This window comes from Globicephala melas, chromosome 9 (genome assembly GCF_963455315.2).
Source record: "Globicephala melas chromosome 9, mGloMel1.2, whole genome shotgun sequence".
Taxonomy (NCBI): Eukaryota; Metazoa; Chordata; class Mammalia; order Artiodactyla; family Delphinidae; genus Globicephala; species Globicephala melas.
The window spans coordinates 34,962,926-34,986,591 of record NC_083322.1 but is presented as its reverse complement, the minus strand read 5'-3'; the positions used below and the strand labels follow the sequence as shown (position 1 = coordinate 34,986,591).

Below are 23,666 nucleotides of genomic sequence, written 5' to 3'. Positions count from 1 at the left end.
ATTAGAGTTGAATAAAACCAAATCATACATTCTCCCAATTATTTCCAGAACTGAAATATGAACCTTTACAGGTTTTGAATGTGATATTCTTAATCACATAGTATCTGACAAAGCTGTCAAAGTAGTCTACAGTGAGCATTCTTCAAAATTACTAGGTTCATGTTTAATCTTGTTGGTTGGAACATCTGATAGAGCCAGGAAACACTGTTGCCATTCCTGACAATCTATAATTGTGAGTTAGGAATCTTGAATTTAGCAGAAACTATGCATAAAAAAGAAACTTTTTTGGTTTTAGCAGTTCAGTTCAAAATTTTTCCATCATTGAACTAGAATAGACAACTTGGAGAAAGACTACAGACATTAGTATTGCTTTCATGACATGAAACAGTTGCTTTTCACTTAAAACATTAATTTTTATTATTGAGAAGTGTGATGAAACTTTAAAGAGTTATTTAAATTTGATAGGTCAGTAGTGAACTCTCATTTACTGGTTTGAGTTTGATGACAAATTGGAAAATATTGTCATTCACAGAAAAAATTTTCTCATCTTCTGCTCTACAGCAATGAAATTGGATAAAGTATGGCAACAATAACGTGGTCGAATCTCCTAAGCATAATGTTGATAAAAAACACCTAGACCCAAAAGAATAATACTGTATGATTTATTTTATATGAAGTTCCAAAACTAGACTTTAGTGTTTAGGGATGCAAGAAGCGATTACAACAAAACTAAAGATAATGGTTAAGTTGTATATAGGTGGTAGAAATTGGGGTGGAGGTTCCAGGAGCTTCTGGCCTATCAGCAACATTTTGTTTATTCACTAGGCTGGTGGTTGCATGGATATTTGCTTTATGAAAAACCATCAATGAGAAATTACGTGCTTCTCTACTAAGATCAGGAGCAAAGTAGAATGTCCCCTCTTAACAATCCTATTCAGTATCATACTGGAAATCCTAGCCAAGGTAGTAAGATAAGAAAGGGAAATAAAAGGCATACAGATTGGGAAGCAAGAAAGGCAATTGTCTATTTGCAGATGACATGATTGTCTATGTAGAAAATCCGAAAGAATCAACCAAGGAAAGCTCCTGGAATTAATAAACAATTATAGCAGGGTAGCAGAAAACAAGATTAATATACAGAAATCAATTGCTTTCCTATGTGTGAACAATGAACAACTGGAATTTTGAAATTAAAAATACAATACCATTGTATTAGCATCAAAAAAAGAAACACAGGAATAACTTTAACAAAATATGTACAACAACAATATTAGGAAAACTACAAAATTCTGATGAAAGAAAATCAAAGATCTAAATAAATGGAGAGATAGTCCATGTTCTTGGCTAGGCATACTCAAATATGGTTATGATGTCAGGTCTTCTTAACTTGAAGATTATAGATTCCACAAAATCCTGATCAAATCCCTGTAAGTTATTTTGTGAATATTGATAAACTGATCTTAAGTTTATATGGAAAGGCAAAAGACCCAGAATAGACAACACAATATTGATGAAGAAGAACAATGTCAGAAGACTGACACTACCTGACTTCAAGACATTTTTTAAAGTTACAGTAATCAAGACAGTATGATATTGATGAAATAATAGACAGATCTTTGTAACAGAATAGAGAATCTGGAAATAGACCCACACAAGCATAGGCAACTGATCTTTGACAAAGGAGTGAAGACAGCTCAGTTGAAAAATGACAGTGACTTCAAAAAGTGGCACTGGAACAGCTAACTGGACATCCATATGCAAAAAAAAAGAAATTTAGACACAAAATTTATACTTTTTACAAAAATGAATTAAAAATGAATCATAGAGCTAAGTGTAAAATGTAAAACTATAAAACAGCTGGAAGGTAACATAGGAGAAAATCTAGAAGTTGATTTTTTAGATAAAACACCAAAAGCACAATCCATGAAAGAAAAAATTGATAAGTTGGATAAGTTGCACTTTATTAAAATGAAAAACTTCTATTCTGAGAAAGACACAAGAAAATGAAAAGATAAGTCAGACTGGAAGAAAGTGTTTGTAAAACACATATCTGATAAAGGAGTTGTATCCAAAATATACAAAGAACTCAACTATAAGAAATGGATCTCGCCAAAGAAGATATACAGATGGCAAATAAGCTTATGAAAAGATGCTTGGTATTTATTTCATAAGGGAATTGCAAATTAAAACAACAAGATACCACTACACGGGCTTCCCTGGTGGCGCAGTGGTTGCGAGTCCGCCTGCCGGTGCAGGGGACACGGGTTCGTGTCCCGGTCCGGGAAGATCCCACATGTCGCGGAGCGGCTGGGCCCGTGAGCCATGGCCGCTGAGCCTGCGTGTCCGGAGCCTGTGCTCCGCAATGGGAGAGGCCGCAACAGTGAGAGGCCCGCGTACCGCAAAAAAAAAAAAAAAAGATACCACTACACACCTATTAGAATGGCTAAAATTCACAACACTGACAACACCAAATGCTGCCAAGGATGTGGAGCAAGCAGCAAGGACTGTGATTCACTGGTGGTGGAATGGATATAGCTTCTTTGGAAAATAGTTTGGCAGTTTATTATGAAGCTAAACATGCATACAGTATTCACTATTATACAACCTAGTAATTGCATTCCTGGGTAGTTACCCAGGTGAGTTGAAAACTTATGTCTATGAAAAATTTGCACAAGAATGTTTATATAAGCTTTATGCATAATTGCCAAGACTTGGAAGCAACCAGGATGCCCTTCAATAGATAAATGGAAAAACAAACTGTGATATAGTTATACAATTGACTGTTATTCAGTTGATGAAAAGAAATGACCTATTAAGCTACAAAAAGACATGGAGGAACCTTAAATGAATATCACTGAGTGAATGAAGTCATTTGAAAAGGCTACATCCTGTGATTCCAACTATGTGACATTCTGGAAAAGGCAAAACTATGGAGACAGTAAAAAGCTCAGTGGTTGCCAGGGGTTGAGGAGAGGGAAGGACGAATAGGCAGAGCACAGGGGATCTTTAGGGTGGTGAAACTATTCTGTATGGTACTTTAATGATGGATACATAGCATTATGTACTTGCCAGCTGTACAACTGTAGAACTATACAACACAAACAATAAACCGTAATGGGAACTCTAGACTTTAATTCATAACTATGTTTTAATATGGTTCATCGGTTGTAGCAAATGTACCGCAGTCATCCAAATGTTAATAACAGTAGAAACTTTATGTCTATTGGGAATGGGGAAGAAGATATATATGGGAACTCTGTACTTCCTGTTCAATTTTCCTGTAAAAGTAAAACTGCTCTAAAAAATTAAGGCTTTATTTTAGATATGTTCCTGCATGTCTAATATAACTGAAAAAAAGAATTAAAAAAGCAATCTCAATGATTCTGTTAAGTAGAGTTCTGAGAAAAGGTGAGATAATTTCATATTTGATCCGTCTACTCTGAATATTCAAAATTTTTTTAAAAGGTAGGGTCTTAAAATCAATATTTTGTGATATTATAAAGTAGTGTGTTTTACTTGGAGAAAGTGCTAAGATCCATAGAGGGGAACCTCTGCTTGCATATGTTTAGTAACTTTTAATGACAATTTATTTATGTAGTATAAACTTGTCTTAAGATAGATATTTCAATTTTGAATTTAAAAATGGATATTTGTTTTACAGTATAATCAAAACCCATTCTATAGTAATGAACTACTGATCTTTACTGAGTTGTTTGTAGCTTCTTTCCTTAAATTTTAATGCATTTTATGCAATGGTCCGTCATCCTCAGACACACTTGCTTTTACACAAGTGGGACTTTAATTTGTTGATGTTAATATTAGTATATTGTAAAAGAAATGAAAAGCAAATGCACTATGTATTCTTTCTTTGAATAGAAATTTTCAAATATAGTTTTAGTTCAAGGAGTACCAGATATAGTTTTCTTTCTAGTCTCTTTAAAATTTTTCTCGCTTTTCTTTTTTCTCCCTCCCATCCTCTTTTTCCTCCTTATTTTCTTTTTTCTTTCTCAGTATATTCTACCATCTAATTTTCCAAGGAGTGAATATGATCTTATTTAACTGGTTGACATGAACAGAAATCAGGAATTTATTATTCATTAAAATGAAATTTAAAGATCCCCCTTTTCTTCAGACTCTGGATATAGCTAGGCTCAACACAAATGTCTATGGAGAATGCATCTGTTGCTATTACATTTTTTTTGTTTCTCTGAAAACTTGGCATTTGTAAAATATCTATGATTTTGATTTGTCTTGGCCAAAACCCAGATTACCAGGGAATTAAATTTTGAACATATTCAACTAAGAATTATCTTTGTAGCAACTTTTCCTTTGCCATATTGAAATTTTGGGAATAAAATCAGATTTTGTTTTAAAAACCAGCTATGTTTCTTCATAGTGCCAAAATGAATTTTTTTCTATGTTAAAGTGATACAAAGCAATACTTACAATCGACCTAAAACTTATTTTAAGCATACTATGGAGGAAAGAGGCTCATTTTTGCATTTGACAGACCCGGGTTTGCTCTGCCACGTATTCTTTTTATAATGATCTTGGGTAAGTTTTGCATGTGCAAAAAATAATAATAACTTTCTTATAGGGTTTTGTGAAGATTAAAAGATCAAACTTAAAAATACCTGGCACAGAGTAGACACTTAAGGGTAGTAGTCTCTCTTGCCCTACCTATGTATGTAGAAATGTGTGTGTACACATAAGTGTGTGTATGTTTGCATATATGTATGTGTTTATATATACATGTATGTGTATTTATCTCTGTGTTTCTGTCTTTTTCTCTCTCTACCCATTTATGTGTCTCTATTTATTCCCTATACCTCTTCGATTTTAAGACAAGACAGTAAAGACAAAACTTCTTATTAAACACAAAATGGATGGTAACCTCCAAATCCATTTGAAGGACCAGTTAGCTAACCACTGAGTCCACTTCCAAGTTAATGACGCAAAGTGATATCTGGGAAAAGGGACTGAGTATTCCTGGGATGAATAACTCTTTTTAGTGGGTGTCTCGATGATCTAGTTTTGTGGAGTTGATGATTCTACCCATGCAACCATTATTACTTAAATACTTCATTTTGATTATAGCCCAGTGGAATGCATAAAGGAGCAACAAAGTTGCCTTGGGTTTTAAAGAATTAGTTTGAAGGTATATTTTCTCCTAAAGACCATTTCTGCTGAACTCTCTCAAATGTTGAATGATTTTTATTACTGTACAGCTTAAAAGGCCCAAATTATCTTTTTGCAAATAAGAGTGTACTGTTTTTCTATATATAGAGTGTATTTTAGTAAACATTTTACCTAAAATAAACACCCATCAGCCATCTCAGATACTTAAGCTATATATAAAAGCATTTGTTAATCAGCTGATCTGGGCAAATGGTTAAGAATGTTTTTCACTGAAAAATATTTTAAAGATTCTCTTCATTCTAGAATACAAAGTCATAGCTTTCTTTAAGATTTTTATTTTAAAATATTGTAGATATACAGAAGATAACACAATAGGCACTCACATATTCAAATTTGACATACGTGAATATTTTGTTATATTCAGATCTCTCTCTTTTTAAGAAATACAATACCATGAATGTAGCAAAAGCTGTGTGCTCTCATCCTGTTCCTTTTTCTCTCTCTAGAGGTATTTACTATACTGAAGTTGGTTTTTATCTGTATTCTTACACTTTTTATGTGATTTTAAAATTTATGTGAGTGACATCATATTAAATTTGCCCTTTTGAAAAATTTTTGCTTTCAAAAATTATGTTTAGGGGACTTATCCATGGTGATACATACAGGTCTGATTTCTTAGGTTTTTTTTTTTAAGTAAGCTTTTATTAAGTATATATTGTACATTTATGAGTTTTGCAGTTGTATACTGAAAACTGCTAAAATTATATTTGTACATCTTGATGAATTTTCACAGAATGAACACATCTGTGTAATCAGTACCCAGCTCAAGAAGTAGCATGCTACCAGTGCTTCAGAAGCCTTCCCACCCTTTTTCCACCTTTTAGTTACTGTCTCTCCCCACCCCCCACTGGGGAAACCATATTCTGACCTCTAACAACATAGATTAGTTTTGTGTTTTTGAACTTTATATAAATGGAATCATTTAGTACATAGTCTTTTGTGTGTATCTGGCTTCTGTTTCTTACTATTAGGTTTACATGCTTCCTCCATGTTATTGTGTGTAATTAAATGTCTGTCGTGAGTGCTAGCTAGTATTCCATTACATGAATATACCACTGTTTATTTCCATTCGGTTTTGGGACATTTGTGTTGTTTTCTTGTTTTGACTATTAGGCATAATACCACTCTGAAGATTCTTGTGCATATCCGTTACATATTATGCATATCTGTATAGCTAGGAAGAGAAATTTTGTATGATAAGATATCTACATCATTGTATCAACTTAGTGTCTGTATCCTAGCTTATCTGTAATTAGTGTCAGTGTCAACATTAGTAGACATTGCCAAGCAGTCTTCTAAAGTGGTTATCCCAGTTGACCGTCCCACCATCAATGCATGTGAGTTCAAGTTGTTCCACATCTTTCCAAAACTGAGATTGTCTTTTTTCATTTTGCCATTGTTGTGGGTAATAATTAGGTTTTAATTGCTCTGTAACATTCCATGGTTTGAATAAAGCACAGTTATTTTAAAATTCCTTCCTCGGTAAATGAACAATTTGGCTGTTTTCCATTTTTTACTATTCCACACACTAATAGCAGTGAGCATATCTGTATATATCTTTTTGTGTGCATGTTTGAGAGTTTTTCTAAAGTTATAACTTGTAGTAGAGTGTCTGAGTTTTAGAATACTACATCTTTATTTTTATAATATATTGCTAAATGTCTCTCTAATGGGGTTATATCACAAAGTGGTAATTTTTGTTTTATTATAAATCATGCTCGTCAAGTACAGAGTATAAATGTTGCTTTTTTTGTTGCATTATATAAAGCTTAGTACCAGATGATTTGGGGAAAATTTAGTGGGGAGAGATGAAACAGCCTGCACAGCTCCTGGCATATAGATTATGTAAAGCTTCCATTATTATTGTTTTCACTGTTGGATTACTCATCATTATATTGCTGTACAATGCTTATTCTAGAGTCCTTACAATTCATGTGAATTCTCCCACGATCCATTTAAGGTAGCTTCTTCCAATCTTTGAAATTTCTTTCTTTACTAAAGTCTGTTTTTCCCTGCATAACAGAGTCATTGCATATATTTGATCTTGATTTTCGATCACCCAGGGACATTATATATGGAGATGGTTTGGAAAGTTTATATGATTTGATTAATAGACTTATACCTTCGTGACATTCTTATTGGAGATTTGATCCTAAGCAAAATGGTGAAGGGGAGCCAACATTTGCTTTGCCAGCTCCCACTGAGTTTTATGAAAATGGCATGTACTTTTATTTTATAGTTTTTAGTCAGTAATACGAAGGTATTTATCTTTTCTGTTCGACGTAAGAATAGTTAGTGTTGGTAGGGTGACCAAAGCAAGACTTTTAATCTCAATTCTTAGGTTTGACCCTATCAGTGAGGTGGGTCAGCATTTGTCTCAAAGAAGGAATGTAATTAGTTTGTTACCATTACTTTAAAAAATAATCTCCATTTCTCTCATTGCCCTTTCCCCCTTCCAGGATACTTTCCCCCCCACCCCCAGGAAGTATTTTGTTTTAACGTCTTTATTGGAGTATAATTGCTTTACAATGGTGTGTTAGTGTCTGCTTTATAACAGAGTGAATCAGCTATACATATATCCCCATATTTCTTCCCTCTTGCGTCTCCCTCCCTCTCACCCTCCCTATCCCACCCCTCTACCAGCAATCCCACTACTGGGCATATACCCTGAGAAAACCGTAATTCAAAAAGAGTCATGTACCACAATGTTCATTGCAGCACTGTTTACAATCGCCAGGACATGGAAGCAACCTAAGTGTCCATCGACAGATGAATGGATAAAGAAGATGTGGCACACATATACAGTGGAATATTACTCAGCCATAAAAAGAAACGAAATTGAGTTATTTGTAGTGAGGTGGATGGACCTAGAGTCTGTCATACAGAGTGAAGTAAGTCAGAAACAGGATCCTTAATTAGTCTTGATCTAGTCAACCCCTAGTTTCTCTCTTCAGATGAGAAATGCATGTTGCTACACAGAATCTGTTTCAGTCACTCTCTCTCCCCTTCTTCTTCATTGTGGGTATCTCTCCACCAAGTGTGTTTTGAATTAGCAAACCAAATATCAACTCAAAATTTCAGGTTGATTTTTCAGAGCAAACTTGTACCAGTAAATTTTAACTGAGTCCTCAATTATTGCCAACTTCTTAATTTTTCAAAATCCTTTACACTTAACTGGTTCTTAGAAGGCTTGTGCAAAAGACAATTTTGGCTTTGTTGTGCAGTTTTAAAATAGTATTTCTATTGTGTTCCTGTTTTCTTATGGTTAAAGTGATCTGAGATTGAATTTGTTTTTATTATTTTAAATCTAGTTGTATTTGGATTTATATAGATCATGATTTGAGGTGGTATAATTTCTCAATAGTTTCATTATAGAGATGAATGCTAATAGATATGATGTTTATATGGAAATACTGAAAATAATAATTTTTGTTTTCCACTAGATTTTAAGAATCAGTGTCATAAGGTACCATCCTATTTCCCACTCTTATCCTTTCCATACAGTGTTGTATAAACTCCTTTATGCCTCATTCAACCCTATGTCCCCACTGCCCAGAATAGTACTGGTACACAGTCCACACTTAATACGTATTTGGTGAATGAATTGATTTTGATGTTCTCTCTCAGAAAAGAACATTGCCTCTTTATGCTGTGATACAAGGTGAATGTTAGTCTTTTGCCTTGAAGTGTAATCCTTTGGAATACCATGTTGAAATGAAATGAATATGAATTATAATGGCTGATCAGTTAACATCCTGATGTGTAACAGGAGTTACACACCAGAAAAAATTCTCAAAACTGATGACAATGACCCTACTGTAATACAGCTTAGTTTTTTGTTTACTCTTTTTTTTTTTTTAACTCAGAGGAACTATATTTGGCTTAATTAATAAGATCGTTTTCTTCAAGCAGAACCTTTGAGTTAAGAAAAAAAAAAGAGCAAACCAAAAAACTATGCTGTATTACAGTAGATTCTTATCTACCTTAAAAAATCTACAAATGTAAATATATCTAGTTTAAGTTCACTCAGAGGGAGACAGGGACATTTTCATCAGCTCTGAGAATTTTTCCTGGGGTGTAACTCATGTATAATTTCTCCTCTGCATTTTTTGACTCCCGGAACAGTTTCCTTTTCTACAAGATGAGGATTGAATGATTGAGTAAAGTACTGATTGATTCCTTCAACAACTTTCTTTGAGGATCTGTGTTAGACCATGTAGTGCATACAGAGATGTGTTGTCATGTCTTGTTGGGTGTCACCCCTTCGGCTATGATCTTTTTCATGGGTTCATAACTTTTTATTCTTGTATTGCCACTGTATTAGTATTTTGCAAAGCACTGGATGTAATTGCATGTGTTTAGACTGCTATGCTTAACCAGAAGTCCCTCAATGTTATTATCGTTGCTAAATCTTAGGACAGTTTCCATCACTCGCCTTCCGTGAAGTCTTTAACACTGCTGACTGCTTCCTCCTTTTATCATCTCATGTTCTCTCTGTGGCGTGTCCTCCCGCTTACTCTCCTTCCTAAGTCTCCTTTATGAGTCTTTTCTTTGCCCACCTCATAAATTTAGGTCTTTTCCTGTGTTCTGTCTTCCTCCTCCAGCTTTATCTTCTCGCTCTGTATGTACAGTATTCTAGATGAGCTCCCTTACTTCCAAAGCTCTGACTACCACTTTTAGTGTTGGGGCTCCCTCTTTTGTACCTCTAGCTCGTATTCCTCCTCTGAGTTCAAGATCTGCATTTACAACTGTCTTCTTGATATCTCTACTTAAATGTCCCACAGGAATCCATCTAAAATAAGCTCATTGCCAGCTCCTGTCTCACGTATCAAAATAGGATAGGAAATATGCTTCTTTTATGCTGTTTTCTGTCTTAGTGAATGGCAAGCACCATTATATACCCAGGTGCCTAAGTCAGAAATGTCGGGTCACCAATTTTGGGCCACCTGGACATCTCTCTTCTCTCATGTCCACTCTCCTACTCTCATTAATTCAACCTCCGGATTTGATCAAAATGCGTTTCTTTCTCCACATCCCACTGACACTACCCTGTTTTAAAATGTTCACTTGGACCACTGCAGTGACTACCTGTTTTACTCAGTTCTTTGTACCCTTTATCCCTTCTAACTCACTAGGGAGCAATTTTCATTTAAAGATAAAGATTGGATGATTTTTATTTTCTTCTTAAAATTTTGCATTTGTTTTCCCTTTAACGTAGGGTAAGACCCAAACTGACTCTTCACAGTGATCTATAAGTCCCTGTAGAAATTGGACCATGCCTGCTGCTCTAGCATCATCTTTCTCTACTCACCACATTTTAGACTCTTCTTTCTTGCTCCACTTACTCTGGCCTAATTTCATTAATTGATGGCTTCAAGTTCTTTTGTGCCTTGTGGCTTTTGTGCATGTTGTTCCTTCTCTAGGACTTGATAATGGATGCATGGGGCAAAAGATCAGGATGATCCTAAGATTTCAAACTTAGTAATTCTGTTTTCTTTTGTCATAGACTTTACCCTAGTAAATTGACATATATACAATCTAAGCATCGAAGTATAACGTGCATATAAGCCCTCTCTAGCCTAACCTTCTGCAACCTAAAATATTTCAGAACTTCATACAGTGATTCTCCAAAGATATCTTGCACTCCATACCTCTTTGCATGTTCTGTTCTCTTTGTATGGAAAGTCCTCCACTGCTTTTGTGGTAGATGAACCCCCTACTGTCCTTCAAAACCCAGTTCAAGCACAGATTCTCTGGGAGGCTATGAGCTGTCGAGTTGTCGATGACAGCTTCCTTTATGTTACTTATGTATATTTTGCAGATGATGAACCTGAGACTTGGAAAAGTTAGTTTCTCCAGTTACTAAGTGACAGAGCCAGAATTTGAACCTTCACATGTCAGACTTGGAAGCATCAGTCTTTAACTATCCTTTGCTAGACACAGTCAGTATTTAATAAGTACTTATTAAATATAGGCATCAATAAAAAGATAAAATACTGTATGAACTAATTAGCTGAAAAAGCTTTTATGGCATCAGTGAGAAGTGATTTGACTGACATAGAAAATAAAACGTTTGATAGAAAGAGAAAAGAAATCCTTATCTGTAGGATGGTTCAACTTCTAAGCCAGTTTACTTCAGCCTTGTTTGTAACAACCTGAGATGTCTCTGGTTCTCAAAAAAGGAATGAGGTTGAACTTTATTTAAATAGGCCATGAAATGAACAAATTCCTTTAAATTAATAGTGGCAAATATATATCATGTTTATTTTTTCTTAAACTTTCATCGCTTTATGCATGTGTCTTTCTCCCTCAACTTGATTGTTAGCTTCTTTTGAACAAAAGCATGCCTTATCTTTTCTTAGCATCTTCTATAATGGTTGGTTCTACTTGATAATTTTTTTGTGTGTGTTAAATAAATGATGGTGTCTTATCTGTTCATAACTTAATTTTATAAAACTTCAAATATTTTCAGGTAGAGTAATGCAGCTGATAATTAGTTTATACATACCAACAGCTGGAAGCATTAATGTACATGAAAAATGGAACTAACTCTTCAGTACTGGGTTTAATATTATCTTTTTAAAAAGAAAAATACTCAGGTGTGCATAATGTCAAGGACATACTCAGTGAAGAAAAGCAGTTTGTGTTGGATCTAGGCTAGAAGAATTCTCTATTCTAACATTTAACTAGTAGGTAAGTTCAAATATCTGTGCAACTCTATCTTAGGACTTATTTTGCCTTTTACTTTTCATTTTCTTTTGAACATCAAGAGACATTCACATTTGGAAGGACATATTCTTATTAGCTTTAATGAGTTGTTTTGGTAAATGAATTGAATATAAACAACTATTGTGTTTGTCTTTTTTTTTTTTTTTTTTTGGTAAGAAAGATTTCAAGCTGAAGATCCTAGTCATATAATTAAAAGGACTAATCCCATTCAATCCTGAATCCATCTATAGAAATAGAATTCTTAAAACATATACACAAAAGGGAATATGGTGCCTGTTGAATTTATATTATGTTCAGTTGAACTGTTATACTTCTAAAACAAATTTAATTTTGATTATGAAAAATGATTGTTTTTCTGTGCATTTATAAATGTAGACATTATAGGCCATTGCTGGCACTAGGGAAGTTGAGGGGGGGAGAAGTAACACTTGTGTTATGTTAAATCAGAGAAATAATTGTACTTGGCAGTTTTTGTTTGCAGAATGCAGGAAAGGCTGAAGGCTTTTGTACAGTTCAAAGAGCACATTCCACAGTTACAGCAGTTGGTTGCCTGCAGGGATTGTCAGAATTGGGGGTGGTGGAAGAGGTCTGTATCACAAAAGTCCAGGCTGTTGGGCTGTGTTTGTTTTTAAAAAAATATTTGCGCCTTTTTGAAAAGTTGTTTGGAAATTATCCTCGTATCATTTAAGTATATTTTACATATAGCACTTTTGCATCCAGTTTTAATCTGTACAGTAATCAGATGATATTCTTTTTTTTTTTTTTTAAACATCTTTATTGGAGCATAATTGCTTTACAATGGTATGTTAGTTTCAGCTTCACAACAAAGTGAAGATGACATTCTTGTTTAGCCTTTACTGCCTCTTGTTCTTTAATCATTTGTTATCAGATTCAGGTTTACATGTTCAAATGTGGAAGTATAGAACTGTTGACTATTAAACTGTCAAACTTTGTAGAAAAATATAAATAAATTATATTTCACACTCATATATTCAACCATCATCTATACAGTTAGCATATTAAGCAATTTCAACAAGTTAAGACTCTTAGGAATGCCTTCTTTAACTGAAAATATGCCAAAGGCTAGCGTTATCAGCTGGCATGTCAAGACTTGTGCTGAATTAACACTTGTATCATTCCCCTGCAGAATATACAAGTTATAGTTTCTACAGTTAAGTGAAATAATATAGCTGTAAGTTCTCTGAAAACTGTAAATTGTAGCGTAGGTATAAATTAGCTTTATTACATTTCTTGAACTATCTGGTTTACTTGATATTATTTGTGTACTTTATTTATTTCAAGTTTTGGCAAATCGTATCAGCATAATTTTGTTGGCTATATTATTAGATTTAAAAAAAACCACTAATTAGTGATACTCTGTTATAATTTTTGGTTTTAGGAAAAGTCTGCAAAGCCTTATCTTGACCTAGTGTTAAATTCATAAGAATTAGGGATAAAGTGTTTTGTTGCATCCAGGTGTGTTTTATCCAGCCTGTCATACCCAATTGCCAGAGGGTTAGTGGTGTAGTACAGTAGTGTACTAGTGTAGTGTAGTAGTGTGGTACAAAACAAGAGAAACATTAAAATTGGAATTAGCTGTTGAACCTATTTCTGTGTGCATTGTAATAAGGACTTCTTTATTCTTGCTTTATATGATTTGTTACTTTCAGGTTAAGAAATGCTTAAAACATACAGAAACATACATAAACCAACTTAGCAGAATCCATGCACCCACCATTCAGATTTCATAAATGTTGCTATTTTGCCATTTTAATATTAGGTCTCTTTATTAAGAAACCTTAAAAGATCAAAGCCTTCCTTTTTAGTCTTGAAATGCTCATTTCTGAACTGGTTATTTGACAGCAACATCCTAAGGCTCTTAACTGATATTTCTTTCTGATTTTAATATTGGTTATTATACTACTGGTTAATGTAGCTTCCTTAGAAAGGCTGCAACTCCTGAGCAGTGTGACTTAAAGAAGACCCAGTGGCCCTTCTGTCCCAGAATTTCAGCTTTCCTTCTCATTATTTCTATAAGATCTGAAATTATTTTATTTTCCAATTTTTAGCTATAGGACTTTGGGGACTATTATTAAACGTAAATGCTTTATGGAAGGAATAACACATTGAGCCATTACTAGCCATTATCCTCGTCACTCAGAAGCTGGTCTGATGGAACTGGATTCCAAGAAGAGGGTGACTGGGAGGAAGGAGGTGCTTCGGGTTAGGTTTGCCTTTAGCGTTTCCTAGATGTGTAGAAATAAGAAGTTCCAAATGAAACGCAGCAAAGAATCATATAATGTGTCACAGCATTCTTCACTGGGGCTAGGTCGGAAAAGAGAAACAAAAACAACATTATATGAGGTCCCTGCCTTTTGGCCAAATGAAATGTTTACTGTATGTATAAAACTGCTAAGGGAAGTTGCTTTTCAGTTTGCCACATACACTCATATACTTTCACAAGCAGAGGTTATTAAACACATTTTGCCAATGAGAATATTGAGTATCAAGGGAGTTAAGTAACTTTCTAAAATGTCGCTTCTAGGAGGTGAAAAATCTAGATGTTCTGCCATTAAGTTTATCTTTTGACTATACCCTAATACTTCATATGATTCATTGCTTTTGTTACCAAAATTACTTCCTCCACCTTTAAGCTTATCTAAAGGGTACCAAATTTTTTAAAGAAACAGTTCAAGTCTTATACTTGCCCTAAAACATTCCCCACAAATTCAGAGCTCTCCTTTTGCTGAATACTTAGTGCTAGTGATGCTAAAGTAAGTACATATTTTTATGGTCTCCCATATTCCACTAATGATATATACATATGTGTGTTTGTTATAAACTGTTTTATTGGTGCCTTAAGATCTGGACCCTGGCTTATACATTTTTGGGGTTCTAATTATTGCCAACCCAATACTGAGCACTTAGTAGATGCTCAGTAATCCCTCACTCTGGATTTAGTCCAGGCCTCCATTCCCAGTACTGACAATTACCAGCTGTGTGGTATTGGGCAAATTACTTAATATCTCTGAGCTTTAATTTTCTCATTGTAAAAAAGGGGGTAACAATAAAGCCTCTACCTCAAAGGGTTGTTATGAGAATTAAACCAGACATTGCACTACAAAGCACTTTGCTTAGTACCTGGAACATAGTAAGTGCTCAATAAATGCTAGCTCTTGTCATCAGTGCTTATCATTATAATCAATCAATGCTCACAGAGTGAAGGATTACCTATAGGACAACTTCTATTAGAAAAATTCTCCAATATAAACTTTTTGGTTCTATATGAGAGAAAATGTCCTTTAAAATACACAAATATAGAGGAGTTTGATGAAAAAGAAAACAGACACACATTTTTATCCATGCTCAAAAATTTGGACCTACGTAATAAGCAAAGAATCCAAAAATGCTAATTTTTTCTTGGAGTCATCCATTCCTGTCCACATCCACCGCCATTGCCTTCTAACTCTACTTTCACTTATGTTCACTAGCAGATATTCTTCACCCTGGGTTCTTTGCCTCCAAGGGTCCCTGATAGAAATAAATTTCAATATAATTAGTTTCCTTTGTGACTATATGTATTCTGTTTTATGCATCTATAAATATTATTCTGAGGAGGGATTTATAGGCTTCAGGGGACTGATGGAAGGTCTCATGGTGCCCAAAACAGCTAAGAATCCCCACGAGAAATCTAATGTATTTTCTACAGAGCGCAGTGATGGTGCTGTACTAAGAATGTTAATTGGGTCATGTCACTTCTCGGCGTTAAAGCCTTTACGTGTACTTGGCATAAAATGTAAACTTCTTACCTTGGCTTTGAAAGGCTCTCGGTAACGGCTCCTGCCTAGCTTTCCTACCTCATCTATTGCCTCCTTTTCCCTTGCTCATTCTCCCTGGTGTCACTGGCTTTCTGTTAGTTCTTGCAGCCCTGCCTGACTCAGGGCATTTGCACTTGCTGTTTCCACTGTTTGGAATGCTCCTCTCCATGCCTGGCCTGCCCCTTCTTAGCCTTTGGGTCTCAGTTTAAATGGTGCCTTCTCTGGGAGCTTTTGCTGACCTCCCTCTCTAAATTAACTCCCCATTCCTCTATGCTTTTGTTCTTTTCCACAGCTCATTTCATCTACTTCGTTACTGGTGACACGTAAATACATTTGTTTAATGTCTGTTTTCATATTAACTTGTGAATTCTGTGGGGGCATAGAATGTTTGTCTTAGGCTATCATTTAGGGTAGGGCCTGACCCTTTATAGATCAGTAAGTATCTATTGAGTGAATGAATGAATGAATGAATTGGGGGTACATGACTGGTCTGCTGTTTGGAATATATAAATTCATTTGTTTATTCATAAACTCATTTACTAGACAATGAAAAATGAGAGACCAGCTATTACATTTAAATTCTGAATAGCTTTCAGAGTAATTCATGAGCTACAGTTGAATGCTTTAATCTCCTCAGTTATTCAGAAATGAAATGTAATAGTTCATTATATGACAAGGGGAACCACCCAGAAAATCAGAATTCAAAAAGTGTGCTTAACTTCCTTTCATATGTTACACCTTCCATCTGCCATACCTCAAGCCTATACCTAATTAACTCTATTTCATGATAACTTTGTCTTATGATTGATTCACTTGATTACCATACACCAAAATCGTGTGTGCATCCATTGGAACTGCTTTTCTCTCATATATAACATTGGCTTTTAAAAATATTTTATCATTTGTATAAAAAGTTATATCTCAAAATTATGATAATGAAATACTTTTTATCCTGTTACAGACTAAGGCAATTACCTTTTATTATTATTCTCTAAATTAAAGTATGTTTATTGAGCTGATTCTTCATAAAAATGGAAGATACATCTCAGTGATGCATAGATTTAAACAGTCACCCTTTTTATATTATATGTGGAAATAAATCCCACGAAGGTATAATCTCTCCCACCTCTTTTTTGAGGGAAACGTATTCAGTAGCGTTGGAGAAAGGCTTGTGTACAGTGTTTTCTTTCTCTGACTAGGTCAGTGATAACCTGAGAATATTTTTCTTATTATCCTAAATAACCAGTATCATCTTATTCTACATGACCTTGTCATCTATAAAAATGAAGAAAATCATAAAATTTAGTTTATACTTTGATCATTATTTAGAGGACTTTTGTGGGCCAAAGAAGTAGATAATTTTCTTCTTGAAGAAAAAGTGATTGTTTTTGACTGTATTACTTTTTATCCTTTAATTCTTTCGAGCTCACTAAATGATTGAAGAGATTCTTTTTCTTATTTCACCTGTGGCTCAACATGATTGATTGCTTGTCCTTTCCTTGAGTCTTTGTAGAGAAATTCACACAGATAAATGTATGTTTATAAATGCATATTTATTGAGGAAGTTTTGCTTTAGGTCAGTTACGATATAACAGGAAGTGGCTTCCCTGATGGCGCAGTGGTTGGGAGTCCGCCTGCCGATGCAGGGGACACGGGTTTGTGCCCCAGTCCGGGAAGATCCCACATGCCGCAGAGTGGCTGGGCCTGTGAGCCATGGCCGCTGAGCCTGTGCGTCCGAAGCCTGTGCTCTGCGGCGGGAGAGGCCACAGCAGTGAGAGGCCCGCGTACCGCTAAAAAAAAAAAAAAAAAAAAAATGTGTTAAGATATAACAGGAAGGAAAAAGAAGGCCTGTGTGCTCCTTTGATACACCCCCTGAGAACACAAGGGCATTGTTAGTGCGCTGTTACTAAATGTTAAGTGCCATCTCCTACTACTATTTCTCTCCTCATAATTTAATGCACCGAAGTTTTGTCTGATCCCAATTTTTAATATTTTTATGTCTTATTGATTTCCCTCCTCCCTCCCTTCTATCTCTTCCTCCTTGCCTTCCTCTCCTCCTCTTCCCCCCTCCATTCCTATCCTTCTTCCAAAAAATATGTGAAAGCAATGCATTTGATATTAGAAAATATAAGAAAACAAGCAAATCAATCAATGTAGAAAGAAAAATTGGTGTTAGATAGTAAACTGAGTTTCTGCATGGGAGTGAGGAAGGGTTGTTGCCTGGCTCTGTGGAATAGGGGAGGGGAAGCAGGAGAGTCTGATTCCTTCTTAAATGTCTTCAGTCTTATTCCAGAGGTGCCTCATGCTACCAAGTTTGGGGCTTCTGCTATGGATCAAGTAGCTTCTTGGTTTGTCCCCAGTGTTAGCCAAGGATTCAGTTTTTTGAGGTTTGTTAAATCAACTATAACTCATGTGTTAGCTTGCCAGCTTCCAGAATTTTGTTGCTATTGCCTTCTCTCTTGAACTTTCTATCCTTGTAGGTTTATTCCTTTATTGAACAGCCTTTAGCTGTCATGTTTGTATGGTTTATTATGGAGGGAGAAGGGAGGTGGTCCATTCTGTTTTGAACCGGAAGGTCTCATGTCATGTTCTACAAAGATAGGTGAAGAATCTGGTTACACATGGAAGGAGAGAAAGAAATACTCTTAAATAATTTAAAAATCCTCAGAGAAACCATGTCTTGTGGCCCAATAAAAATGTTTAACTTCACCCATGCCTAAAAGTGTTTAACTTCACCCGTGCCCTAGAGTGTGATTTGGGGTGAGGGTGGGGATTAAAAACTGAGCTGTAACTAGAGGCACATATGCAGCCGAACAGTTAAGCTCAAATTCTTAGAGGGCATATGGTGTCAGTCCACCCAAATTTCCATTGAAGTTTTGTGAACATATAGCCTGATTTATTAACTATTTTTAATAGACTTTATTTTTTAGAGAATTCTTAAATTTACAGAAAAAATGAGCAATAAGTACAGAGAGTTTCTGTAATAACCCTCATCCTCGAAGTAATTTCCCTTATTATTAACATCTTACATTAGTGTGGTTCATTTGATATAATTGATGAACCAAACTTGACACATTATTATTAACTAAATTGAAGAGTTTACATTAGGGCTCGTTTTTTTGTTTGTTTGTTTGTTTTTGCGGTACACGGGCCTCTCACGGTTGTGGCCTCTCCCGTTGCAGAGCACAGGCTCTGGACGCGCAGGCTCAGCGGCCATGGCTCACGGGCCCAGCCGCTCCGCGGCATGTGGGATCTTCCCGGACCGGGGCACGAACCCGTGTCCCCTGCATCGGCAGGCGGACTCAACCACTGCGCCACCAGGGAAGCCCAGGGCTCGTTTTTTTGTGTTGTACAGGTCTATGGGTTTTGACAAATACATTGTGTCATGTATTCACCATTACAGTATCATAAAGAATAATATCACTGCCCTAAGAAATCCCATGTTCCACCTATTCATTGCTCTCCCCCTCCTTCCCCTTCAAGCCTCTGGCAAGAACTTATCTTTTTACTGTCTGTAGTTTTACCTTTTCCAGAGCATCATGTAGTTGAAACCATGCAATATGTAGCATTTTCAGACTGCCTTCTTTGACTTGGGAATCTACAGTTAAGGTTTCTCCATGTCTTTTCATGGCTTGATATGGTTGCTCATTTCTTTATATTGTTGAATAACCTTCTCTTACATGGATTTATCACAGTTTATTCATTGACCTATTGAAGGACATATTGGTTGCTTCCTAGTTTTGGCAATTATAAGTAAAGCTGCTATAAACATTCATATGCAGGTTTTTGTGTGGATATAGTTTTCAGCTCATTTGGTGAAATCTAGAGCATAATTTCTGGGTTTTGTGATAAAACTATATTTAGCTTTGTAATAAACTACCAAACTGTCTTCCAAAGTGGCTATAGATTAACTTGCTTTTATATTTTGGAAATAATCTAGATTGTCTTATAGAGCAATGTACATGACAGTAAATAGTAATTTGTATTTCACTTGTCATTGTTTATACAAGTAAAAATTCATTATAAAGGTTTTATGATTTCAGTAGTTACTGCTACATTACTGTTTGATGTTGCATTGACCCTAACATTGCCAGAAGAGAGATTCTAATTAGAAGAAGGTGCTATATAAATTTAAAGTAATCATATCAACATACTTTATTTTCCACATACTGAAAATATTCTCTACCCCTTAATAGACATAAACATACATAAGAAGAGAACTATGGACTGCGTTGGAATGATGGTGTTTTATTTGCTTTATACTTCGTTTACTCATTCAGTAAACATTCATTGAGCACCTATGGTCCCTAATCTTAAAGAGGCCTAAATAATTATAAATATGTTTTTACCTAAAAGAATGTCCTGCAGGAAATTGGAACATATCTAGTCTCCCTCACCCTTACCTATTAAATACTAGCTGTTCCCATCAATTATTATGACAACTTAAAATACCCCCTCAAATAATTTTTGAAACTCTCAGTGGCACTACTGTTGCTGGGAACGATTGATCATTTAAAAGTAAGTCTATTTGTAATTCAGTTTGTCATTTATGATACATTTTATTTCACTGTAAAATAAGTTAGTGACTTCAGAGTCAGAGCCAGTGATGGATTGTATGTAAAGTCACAACATTTAGTCAGCTAAGGACATCAGAAACAAGGTGAGAGTGGCTTCAATATGTAAATTAGAAAATTGTGAGATGTAGTGTGGGGCAGAGAAGGTAAGTTCCTTATGAAACAACACAGAGCCTGTGTTCCTTATGAAACACCACAGAGCCTGCTTACTAACCCATGCTGCATCCCTGTACATTGGAAATACTGTTCTAAATCTCCTGTGCCTGAAGACTGATTTTCTTCTTTTTATCAATAACAGAGCCAAGAAGATGAAAAAAAAAAATTGAAAGCCCATTAACATTGTATCTGTCCTATACTGTGTTTAAAATTAATTTACAACTGCTTTTATTTTACTTTCTTTTTTCTCTCTTCTTTTCATTACTTCAAGTATCTTTTCTTTAGCACTTGCTATCCCTTTGTCATTACTGCATGTCTTTTCTTCTTACTGGCTTCTTAAATCCTGCTGCATTGCTTTTTGCCTTTCCTTCTTTAATCTTTTCTCTTCTGTTTAATTTTTAAATCCTTTGCCCTTTATCTTTCTTTTGGTCTTTTTAGCTGCTCTCCCTTCCTTTGATTTCCTCTTAAACGTTACTTCTTCTTAACATTGTGCTATTTCATTGATTTTTTTCCTTTTGTTTTATCTTTTTAATTTTACGTTTTCCTTTGTATATAAGGAAAACCTACTCTGCCTACACATATTGAATTAAAGAGAGAGAATACTACTAAATCCTCCATACTACATGGAAAAAAACCCAACAGTGCTTATTCAGCCTTATTGTGTGGATACTGAAAGATTTATATGACGCATTTTCTCCTCTTTTTTTTTCTTCTTCTTTGTTTTTGAATTAAAGCCCAAATAATAGATGTGCTGATATATTGCAAATTCGGTTATTTTCCATTTTTCTAATACCCTAAATTTAACTGTATACAAAATATACTTTTGAGACATAAACATTTGTTTGTAGCTAGACTACAAGTAATTTTGCCTTTCATTAAATCTTTGGAATTAGATGGGATACATTTATAATACTATTATGAGTGCAGATCAAGGGTATAATAAAAAAATAAGAGAGTATAATGAAATTGTTATCCTTTCACAGAATTTCTTTAACTGTCCCAACAGTCTGTACATTTGGTTTAATATATGCTCATTCTTAAACATTAATTTCATAACTTATTTTCTTGGGACTTAAGAAAGATCCATAGCAAATATATTAACCAAACTCTAGTAAACTGGGTTGGTTGTTGGTTTATGAGTCTGCCCTTAGGCTTCTAAGAAATAAAACTGTGCAGTAGAGCTCCAGATACTCACTTTTCACAGAGGGAAAGAGGAGCAGATAAGTATTCTAAGGAAAAGCAGAAGTGCATGAAATCTTGGGTGTAACATTTCTGCTTCAAGCAAGAACTATCTTGAGGGACATTCTGTAGTTGAAGAAAGAGAGACCAAGAGAAATCAAGTGACTTGCCTTAGTTCACACAGAAAGTGGCCGCTGGGAATTGAGTTCAGATTTACTTTATTGATCGTCTTGCTTCACATTTATCTTATATATCTATACATTCTGTTGATTACAATTCTGACCCATACTCAAGCTTCATTTTACTTTGTAGTTCATTCAGTGGACATAGTATTCTCAAGCATCTTTTCATTGCTGCTTATGATAGATTTTTATCTATATAATATTTATATAAAATATATCAATTTGTCATTTATATATTTATAAGTTATATATATATTATTTATTAGATAAAACTCATTATTGATATTTTAAACAATAATTCTTTCATTCATTAATTTCATTGAACAAATATTACTGAAGCTTACTGTTGTTAAAGCTAACTGCTGGAGATGTTTTTCTGTGTCTGATGATCATTTTTAAATGATTTTGTGCTTTCTTTGAGAGTGTTGTTGCTGTATCTGTTGATTTCCCTCTGGTTAAGTTTAGACTAGTTTACATATATCCTGCCCAGGATGAAAGGGCTTAAGTAAATGAGTAATGTCCACAGAATTTTAATGATACATTTCAAACATATTCAAAATAACAAACTATTTTCTGACAGTGTACTTTATAAATAAAAACTTGGTATTTTAACTTTATATTTTATATTAAGAAAATTTTGAAAGATTTTTTTACTAAATATTATCTTCTTAACCTGGTTTTCTTATGGTAGATAATTAAAGGAATGAAACCTACTTCTTTTCTAATATGGTAATCTTAGACTATTAATTCTTCAAACCTGGTGATTATTAAAACAAACTGGAGAAATTTTTAAAACTTCCTTTTGAAAACATGCCCCACTCAAGATACCCAGGGTTAAATGCTTAGAAATCCAGTTTGGTGTTCTGTGTATATGTGTGTGTTTAAAATGCACTCTTAGTGCTCTTAATAGACTGTGATTTACACCTTTTATCAACCTATATCAGTCATTTACAAAATACCGTTCAGCATCACTATCACCTGGGAACTGTTGTTAGAAATGCAGAATTTGGGGCCACAACCCGGACTTGTTGAATTACACGCTACGGGTGTGGGGTCAGCAGTGTTATACTTTAGTAATCTTTGCGAGGGATTCTGATGTACCTAGAGTCTGAGTTCCACTTATTTATGTGATCTTTATCATTGATTAGTATAATTTTACTTGTTTCTTTTTAAAAATCTTCTTAATATATAATCTTTGAATGGGTTGTAGTATTCAATAACACTCAGAATTTGCAAGTCTATGTGTTAGCACTGGCTGCCATAGACTCTGTGGCTTAAACAACAGAAATTTATTTCTTACAGGTCTGGAAGCCAGAAGTCCGAGATCAGGGTGCTAGCATGGTTGAGTTCTGGTGAGAGCTTTCTTCCTGGCTTGTCTTCTCACTGTGTCCTCACGTGGTAGAGAGAGAGATGGATCTTCTTATAGGGGTACTAGTCCCATCATTAGAGCCTCACCTTCATGGCCTTATCTAAACCTAAGTACCTGTCAAAGGCCCCATTTCCAAAAACCATCACATTGGGGGTTAGGGCTTCAACATGTGAATTTTGAGAGGACACAGTTCAATCCACAGCAGTCCAATTTCCATGGATTTATTTCTTATATTAAACAAGAGGTGATGCTAAAGTATTTAAAAAGACTTCCAGAGTCTAGTCCTAATTCTTTCCCTAAGTAAGAGTGTATCTTTTTGACAGTCGTTTCTTTGTTTGAAATTATGATAAAAATATAAGCTATATGTGGCGTGGATTGTTGGGAAATTCAAATGTAGTAGTTATGTGAAAGAATGGTGTATAGATTACAGCATAGTATAACTGTAATAAAGGTCATTATA

The 23,666-nt window shown here is 34.9% G+C and overlaps 1 protein-coding gene across 3 annotated transcripts in view; it reads left to right on the top strand.

Moving 5' to 3' along the window:
• Positions 1-23,666, top strand: part of FOXP2 (forkhead box P2) — a 528,540-nt gene that overhangs the window by 66,441 nt on the left and 438,433 nt on the right. The window lies entirely within an intron of this gene.